The sequence below is a fragment of the Nyctereutes procyonoides genome, unplaced genomic scaffold (assembly GCF_905146905.1).
Source record: "Nyctereutes procyonoides isolate TBG_1078 unplaced genomic scaffold, NYPRO_anot_genome, whole genome shotgun sequence".
Taxonomy (NCBI): domain Eukaryota; kingdom Metazoa; phylum Chordata; class Mammalia; order Carnivora; family Canidae; genus Nyctereutes; species Nyctereutes procyonoides.
The window spans coordinates 103035955-103045672 of NW_026575125.1; positions in this window are offsets into that span (position 1 = coordinate 103035955).

The window sequence follows — 9718 nt, forward strand, 5'->3', positions numbered from 1 at the left end:
AAACAACCTTCTTGACACAAGACAGAAAAATCTGAACAGACCTGTATTAAGAAGAGATAGAATTAATTTAAATTTAATTTAATTTAAAAACTAGGGACACCTGGCTCAGTGATTGAGTGTCTGCCGTTGTCTAGGGTCGTGATTCCAGGGTCCTGGAATCGAGTCCCACATTGGGCTCCCTGCAGGGAGCCTGCTTCTCCCTCTGCCTATGTCTCTGCCTTTCTCTCTGTGTCTCTCATGAATAAATAAAAAGTCTTTAAAAAAACTAAAATTAAATTAAAAAATGAAAACTACTCACAGGGGATCCCTGGGTGGCTCAGTGGTTTGGCGCCTGCCTTTGGCCCGGGGCGCAATCCTGGAGTCCCGGATCATGTCCCGCGTCGGGCTCCTGGCATGGAGCCTGTTTCTCCCTCCTCCTCTCTCTCTCTCTCTCTCTCTCTCTCTCTCTCTCTCTATCATGAATGAATAAATAAATAAATAAATCTTAAAAAAAGAAAACTACTCACAGAGAAAGGCTCAGGATCAAAAGGCTTCACTGGTGAGTTCCACAAAAACATTTTTGAAAGAAATAATAGCAATTTTCACAAACTTTTCCAAAAATTAGGAGAGGGAACACTTCCTAACTCCTATTATGAGGACAGTAGTAGTACTCTGACACCAAATTCAGACAAAAACATAGCAAGTAAATAAAACTAAAGATCAATAACTCTTATGAAACTAGAAACAAGAGGTGCCCGGGTGGCTCAGTCAGTTGACTCTCTGACTTGATTTCAACTCAGGGTTCTGGGATCAGGCCCTGCATGGGGCTCTGCATTCAGTGGGGAGTCAGCTTAAGGGTTTCTCTCCCTGGCTCTCTGCCCCTTCCCCTGCACTCTCTCTTTCTCTCTTTCTCACATGGATGAAAAAAATCTTTAAAAAAAAAAAAAAAACAAACTAGAGTGATCCCTGGGTGGCTTAGCAGTTTAGCACCTGCCTTTGGCCCAGGGTGTGATCCTGGAGTCCCGGAATCGAGTTCCACATCAGGCTCCCTGCATGGAGCCTGCTTCTCCCTCTGCCTGTGTCCCTGCCCCTCTCTCTGTGTGTGTCTCTCATGAATAAATAAATGAAATCTTAAAAAAAAAAAACACTAGAAACAAAAATCCTTAACAAAATACCGACAAACCAAATACAGCAACATATAAAAAGGATTATACACCATGATCAAGTTGGATTCATCCCAGGGTTACAAGGTTGTTTTAATGTCCAAAATTCAGGTAATGTAATAGGTCATACCAATAAAATAAAAAACAAAGTTTGCATAATCATCTCAATAGATGCAGAAAAAGTACTTGACAAAATTCGTTGCCCTGAATGATAAAAACACTCAACAAACTAAGAATTGAAGGAATCTTTCTCAATCTGATGAAGGATATCTGTGAAAAATCTACAACTAATGTCATACTTAATGGTGAAAGATCAAAAGCTTTCTCCCTAAGATCAGGAATGGAAACATGGATGTCTGTTTTTGTCATTCCTATTCAACATTTTTAAAAATTGAAACATATTTGGCATGCAACATTGTATAAATTTAAGATGTATAACATGTTGATGTGATACGTTCATATACTGTAATATGATTGCCATTATAGCCATAGTTGGCATTTCTGTCTCCTCACATAATTATCATTTTCTTTTTGTGGTGGGAATAGCTAAGATCCGGTCTGCTTAGTAGACCTGACAATTATTTAAAAAAAAAACCTGACAATTATAATACAATATTGCTGTCTGTATTAACTATACTGTGCATTAGATCTCTAGGACTGATATTTATTTATTTATTTATTATATTTATTCATGAGAGACACAGAGAGAGAGAGAAAGAGAGAGGGGCAGAGACATAGGCAGAGAGATAAGCAGGCTCCATGCAGGGAGCCCGATGTGGGACTTGATCCCAGGACTCCAGAATCATGCCCTGAGCTGAAGGCAGACCCTCAACCGCTGAGCCCCCCTGGTGTCCCTCTAGGACTTATTTAGCTACTAGTTGCAAGTTTTCACCCTCAGGGCAGCCCCGGTGGCTCAGTGGTTTAGTGCTGCCTTCAGCCCAGGGCATGATTCTGGAGTCCTGGGATCAAGTCCCACATCGGGCTCCCTGCATGGAGCCTGCTTCTCCTTGTGTCTGTGCCTTTCTTTCTGTGTCTCTCATGAATAAATAAATAAAATCTTAAAAAAAAGTTTCACCCTCAGACCATACCTCTTTTATTAAACATCCTATGGACTTCTCTAACAAAGGTCTTGGCAAGAAAAAAATAAAAGGCATGTAGACTGGAAATGAAGAAGTAAATAAAACTTAACTCTATTTGCAGATAACATGATCTTGTATATATCAAATCTTAAGGAATACCCTAGAAATCTACTAGCACTAATAAATGAGTTCAACAAGGTTGTGGGTACAGGATCAAAGTACAAAAATCATCTATATTTCTATATACTAACAAGGAACACATCAAAATGAAATTAAACAACTCCATTTACAATAGCATCCAGAAATAAAATACTTTGGAATAAACTTAATAGAAGTGCTGACCTGTACACCAAAAACCCAGCAAATATTGTGGAAAGAAATTAAAAATCTAAAACAGGGATCCCTGGGTGGCACAGCAGTTTGGCGCCTGCCTTTGACCAAGGGCGCGATCCTGGAGACCCGGGATCGAATCCCCAGTCGGGCTCCCGGTGCATGGAGCCTGCTTCTCCCTCTGCCTATGTCTCTGCCTCTCTCTCTCTCTGTCTCTCTGTGTGGCTATCATAAATAAATAAAAAATAATTAAAAAAAATAAAATCTAAAACATTAGAAATCATCCCATATTCATAGATCAGAAGACTTAGTATTTTTAAGATGGCAATACTCCTGAAATCAATGTACAAATTCAGTAAGGATTCGACAATCCTCTATCAAAACTTCAGCTGGCTTTGTTGACGGGTTTCATAAGCTGATCCTAAAATCCATCTGTAAATTCAGAGGACCTAGAGTAACCCAAAAAACCTTGAAAAGGGGGGATCAGAGTTGGAGGATTCACGTTTCCTAATTTCAAGACTTACTACAAAGTTGTAATAATCAAGAGAATGTGGTACCGGCATAAGGATAAACACAGAACAATAGAGGAGCATCTGAAATAAACTCATATTTGTGGTGAATTGATTTGCAACAAGAGTGCCAAGACAATTCAGTGGGGGAAAGAATGCTGTTTTCAAAAAATGGTGCTGGGACAACTGAAAACCTACATGCAAAATGATACATCTGGATCCCTACCTTCCACCACATGCAAAATTTGATTCAAAATTGATTAGAGACTTGGGCACCTGAGTGGCTCAGTTAAGTTAGGCCTCTGCCTTGGGCTCAGGTCATGATCCAAGTCCTGGGATCCAGCCCCTTGTAGGGCTCCCTTCTCAGTGGGGAGTCTGCTTTACCCTCTCCCTCTGCCCCTCTCTGGCTTGTGCTCTCTCTCTCAGATAAATAAATAAAATCTTTTAAAAATTGATTAAAGACTTAAATGTAAGAGCTAAAATATCCTCTGAACTTAACAAAAGTGTTGAGCATGGAAAACACAGGTTTTACTAAGTAAAAACATCAGGTTTTTAGGTTTGTAGTAATTAGTTTCCAGTTCCCCAAAAATATACATTCACTTTATATCTTCAAGCTGCTTTTGGTAGACCAGCTCTTTGCCAAACAGGTCCTTTGCATCTATGAACTCATTGTAGAGGCTATTCATGTCTAAAATGTCCATATTTTTTTTTAAGTAGGCTCCACACCCACCACGGGGCTTGAACTCATGACCCTGAGATTGAGAGTCAAATACTCTACCTGCCTGAGCCAGCCAGGTACCCCAAAAATATCCATAAGTTTTGGACACCATAAAGCCTATTGGATGCCATCATAAGTTAACCCTCTTTTTCTCTGGGAGAATGGTTTTAAAGCACAGCGTAACTTGAAATTGTGAAATCAAAATTGGATTCCAAATAAGTTAAAGTTTTCGTAAGAAATTGAGAAAGTCCTGTTTAATTTGACTGCCCTTTTCTTTCTTTTTTTTAAGATTTTATTTATTCATTCATGAGAGATACACACAGAGAGAGGCAGAGACACAGGCAGAGGGAGAAGCAGGCTCCATATAGGGAGCCTGACGTGACTGCCCTTTTCTGGTGACATTTTATTTTGAGTTCTAAAGTCTTCTGATTTCTACAGTTTACATTGGCACCGTCTGCTGAATATGTAGATAGATGAGCAAAATTATACAAGTTATCAACGACCTTTTGTTTTATGTTTTCTGCAGTTTCATTAGAATCTTCATAGAAATCAAGAAAATGATTTAAATTTGTTTTTCAAATCAAAGTATCTAAGAGCCAGGAGGAACATTTTTAGTTGCTGTGATTTTACCCATCCGTTGATACACTGTAGAAAGCGTAATCCTTGGTCAGATCCGACACAATCAGCTCCACACTGCTAACGGCCAACACATCTTGTAGCAAAATTCCCTCTTTGGTTCCTCCAAAGGACATTTTAGCTGTGACCTCCGAATCAGGAAATGTAACTTCATTCAAAGAGCAATCAAGAGAGTGACGCAATAATGGGTGTTTGTTGCTGTAGTATGCCAAGCGAAATCAGTGGCCACCAATTTTGACTGAACTTTAGTGTCTTTTTGGAAAACTGAAAACTTTTGGTTGATTTGTAAGGCCTTTCTGTCTCATCCAGCACTTCTAAGATTCAGTCTCTGAATGAGCTTTCACATTCCCTTCTCTACCATGCCCAGTCCCGAATTCTTTTCAGCTTATTTTTCAGAAAGCTGTGTTTTGGTTGTTTACCTCTCTAATTCAGTCGCATGTGTTCTTCCATCTGTCATCAAAATAACAGTCATTTAGCTTTCTTTTTTGATGATTTCTGGGTCAGGCTGGTTGGAATTGTGATGGTTTTCAGTCTTTATATCTGAACACTTAGAATATGCGTACAGTATTTATAATATTAAAACTTTAAGGGATCCCTGGGTGGCGCAGCGGTTTAGCGCCTGCCTTTGGCCCAGGGCGCGATCCTGGAGACCCGGGATCGAATCCCACGTCAAGCTCCCGGTGCATGGAGCCTGCTTCTCCCTCTGCCTATGTCTCTGCCTCTCTCTCTCTCACTGTGTGCCTATCATAAATAAATAAAATTAAAAAAAAATAAAACTTTAAGGGCAGCCCGGGTAGCTCAGCGGTTTAGCGCCGCCTTCAGCCCCGCGTGTGATCCTGGAGACCCGGGATCGAGTCCCATGTCGGGCTCCCTGCGTGGAGCCTGCTTCTCCCTCTGCTTGTGCCTCTGCCTCTCTCTGCCTCTCTCTGTGTCTCTCATGGATAAATAAAATCTTTAAAAAAATTTTTTTTAAATCTACAAAAAATTTAAGTAGCATTATCTCCATACAAATCACAAGAGTTAATCCACAGGCATCCCTCCAAGGGAGCAACAATGGATGCTCCGTTACTGGGAACTGCAAGTCATGGTTGCCAACATCAGTGGTCAGGGTTGAAAATGGTGACGGAGGCTGTGGATAGGCAAGTCTATGCCATATCTATTTCACAGTAAAAAAGAGTGTTGCTTTCAACTCCCATTTCTGGAGCCATGGCTTGGGTTTGGTGCCTTTTCCCCAAACATGAGCAACCATTGCTGAAAATGGAATTTTCACATCCTGGGTAGAGTTTCCTGGGATGCAGGAATCTCAGTGCTAAAATTGGGACAGTACCAAGGAAATTGGGATGATTGGTCACTATGTCATACCTTTGGTAACTTTCCAGAGTTCTGAAAGGGTTGTTTTTGATAGTTTTGTTCAGCTTTCTAGTGGTTTTAGGGAGAAGATTTGTTACCCTCCTTCATTTATCATGCCGGAAATAAATAGCCCACACTGTGTATTTCATATATTATTTTTAGTGTGTCCTTTTCTCACTAAAATGTAAACTCCATGGCATTAGGGATTTTTGTCTGTTTTCTTTACTGCCATATCCCCTGTGCTTGGCACATTGTGGGTAAACATTTCCACAGCAAACATCTTGATGAAGAAATGAATTCATGACACTTGCAGGAGTGTGGAGACTAGATTGGAGGAGGGAAAATTGAATCAGATAGGCGAGTCAGTAAACTAGCAGAGTGGTCCAGATTAGAGCTGGTAGAGATGGTGGAGATAAGGAAACAGTGGACTGGTTTCAGAGATTATTAGGAGACAAAATTGCAATCATTAATGATAAAGTGGAGATTAGCGGGAGTGGGGGCAGGGAGCAGAATGGAAGGTGGTACCAAGGATGATTCCTTGAACTGGGTGAATAGAGGTGCCGGTCAGTGAGTTAGCCAACAGTGGACCAGTACCAGGTCTATAGGGAGAAGATCATGTGTTCTCTTTCAGACATAGTGAGTTTGAGATGCCTTTGAGATGACTAAGCAATTTCAAATAGGCAATTGGCTATATGGTCCTAGAATTCAGAGGAGAAATGTTGGCTAGAGAAATAAATGAGTGTGTTACTACGACAGTGGGTGGTAAATAAAGTGACGGGTGTAGTTGATTGCAAGGGAGCATGAGGATAGGGCTAAGATCAAGTTGCAGTTATACTCCATTGCACTCAAGTTTTCATTGGGATTAATGAAATTACTTGATTGGCAACCGGCACCTGCGTTAGGATTTCAAATTATAAACGTTTTAAAGATTTTGAAATGCAAAAAATTGAAGAGATTTCCAGGTTTTCTACTACTTTTCTCTTAGGTCCTATTTTTAGAGATGATGTATGTTTCGTGGCAGTGTTTGGTGTCCGTTGGTTATATTTTTGTTTTTGTTTTTAATTCTGGTAAGGGTGACTACAGAGGATGACGGTTCTAACCTTGAAAGTATTTATCAAGCCCTATAGGTGCTATGGAGAAGAAACGTCAACTGTGCTTATTCTTAAGGAATTTTCAAACTATTGGCGGGAAGAATCACATATTAAAATTGGGAGAGATCTTAAAGGTCATCTAGTCCGATTCTGTCATGTTTTTCAGAATATAAAAGAGTGTTCCAGAAAGATGAAGTGATTTTTCAAGTTCAAAATGAAGTGATAGATGCCTGATTAGAAGCCAGGCCTCCTGATTTTTCACCTAATAAAGTACACTACTCTTTCACTAAAGTGTTCATTGAGGGCAGCCCCGGTGGCGCAGAGGTTTGGCACCCCCTGCAGCCTGGGGTGTGATCCTGGAGACCCGGGATCGAGTCCCACATTGGGCTCCCTGCATGGAGCCTGCTTCTCCCTCTGCCTGTGTCTCTGCCTCTCTCTCTCTGTGTCTATGAATAAATAAATAAAATCTTTAAAAAAAAATAAAGTGTTCATTAAGGCAATGAATATTAGCTGAGCGCCTACTATGTGAAGGTACTGTTCTAGGCCCTTATGATAAATCATGCTCCCTTTTCATCTGTACTTGCCCCTGGTGATTAATAGTAGGATTCCCAGTGCCCTGGGCATTCAATAAGGAGAGTTGACTGATAATTGGCGTGGTTTACAGATGTATCATCCACTTTTAATTTGTAATCTTTCCTTCTCGGGTACCTGGGTGACTCAGTGGTTGAGCGTCTGCCTTTGGCTCAGGTTGTGATCCTGGGGTCCTAGGATTGAGTCCCACATCAGGCTTCCTGCAGGGAGCCTGTTTCTCCCTCTGCCTGTATCTTTGCCTCTCTGTGTGTGTCTCTCGTAAATAAACAAATAAAATCTTTAAAAAAAATAATCTTTCCTCCTCAATGCTTGAGGGAAGGGGAAAGAAGTGGTGCATTAACATATGAAGCAAGGAGAGAAAAATATACGATTCATAATATAATCAATTGCTGAATTGTATTGCATGACTCTCGGTGCAACAGAGTTATAGGTGCAAAGGCCCAGAGTACAAGACAACAGTCTCAGACAGGAAAAAGTCTTCCAACAGTAGTAACCACTGACTCCCTGACAAGGCTCCTTGAGAAAGTTCAGCAGATGTTTATTGGACAGGCACTGTGCTAGGTGCCTGGGGTATAAAAAGGAATAAAACATGGTCTCTTCTCCCAAAGAGCTCACTCTCTCATAGGAGAGACAGAAGTATATTTAATTTCAACATGATGTGGCAAGGGATGAGCCAGAGGTCTGGCCAGGTTGCTATGGCAGTGCTGGAGGTGAGCTTTACCCAGTCAAAGGGTGAGAAAAGCTTCTAGAAAGCTAAGGGCCGATACCTGAATGGCATCCTGAAGGCTGCTGTGTCCTAGCTAGTCCAAAAGAAGTCATAAAGGAGCTTTGGGACCCAAGAACAGCACGGATAAAGCAACAGAAGGTGGATCTAGATGGTGTTATGCTGAATGAAATAAGTCAGAGAAAGACAAGTATCATATGATTTCACTTATATGTGGAATCTAAAAAACAGACCAAATAAAGCAAAAACAGACCCATAAATACAGAGAACAAAGTGATGATTGCCAGGGGGAAGGGAGGTGGAGACTGGGCAACATGGGAAGGGGAGTGGGACATACAGTCTTCCTGTTAGGGAATGAGTAAGTCACAGGGATGGAAGGTACAACATAGGGAATGTAGTCTGTGGCACTGTAATAGGGCTCTATGGGGACAGATGGCCGCTAAGCTAGTGCTGAGCACAGCATAATGTATAGACTTGTCCAATCACCATGTCGTACACCTGAATCTAATACAACATTGTGTGTCAACTAGACTTCAGTGAAAAGAAAGAAAGAGAGACAAGCTTATTGAAATAATAAAAAAGAAACACAGGCCTTTTGTCTCTCTATTCCACCTCTCAGGAAAACTGGAGATCACATTAGCTACTCTTAAGTGGTACAAGATAAAAAGTACTCCATATTACCACCCATAAAGCTAGCTCTTATAGTTAATATTTATTGAACTCTGTGGGCCAGGAACTGTGCTAAGTGTGGTATGTGGAGTGTCTCATGCAAACCTCAAAAAAAAAAAATCCTTGAGAAAGAAAGGCACTTCCTTTCAATCTCGGTTTACAGATGAGGAAATCAAGGCATTAAGAAGTTAATCTGAAATCAGGATTTGTGCCCAGGCCATCCGGGGTTTTGCCTTCCAGTATAGTTTCGTCTCATTGTGAATATCAACTCTCTCAAATCTTATTCATATATAATTCTTTTGAGTTTTTAGACTCATTATTATACTATTTGAGATTAGGGTAGACCTTTCTGGGTTTGTTAATTAGCCAATAGCCAAAGAAGGACCAAAAGGAACAAAGATGCTTGAGATCACCCAGGACCCAATGGCAAAGCTAGTTAGAAGCAACTGTCTTCTCTAAGATACATGTCTAGGAATGATATCAATCAGGAGGAAGTCTCTCAGGCACTCGGATGTAACTGATAAAATGCCCAGGAGGTAAGCATTTGTTTTTGTTTTCCACTTGAAGGCTGTGGGTTAGTGGTTCTCAGACTTTTGCGTGTACTGCAGTCTTACCTGGGGAGCTTGTTAAAAATATAGTTGCTCGGCCCCATTTCACATCTATGCCAGAATCACTGTGGTAGGGCTGGCGCTGCCGCATTACTAACAAATTCCTAAGATGTTTTCATTCCATTCCAAATTTATGTGTCCCCATTCTTCATTATGCTTTCTTCCCCGTTCTTTGGTTTTCCTCTTTTCCATTCCCCATTCTCCATGGTCTTTCCCTCATTAAATATTTATTGAATATCTACTGTAGGCCAGGCGCAGAGTTTCTCGGGCC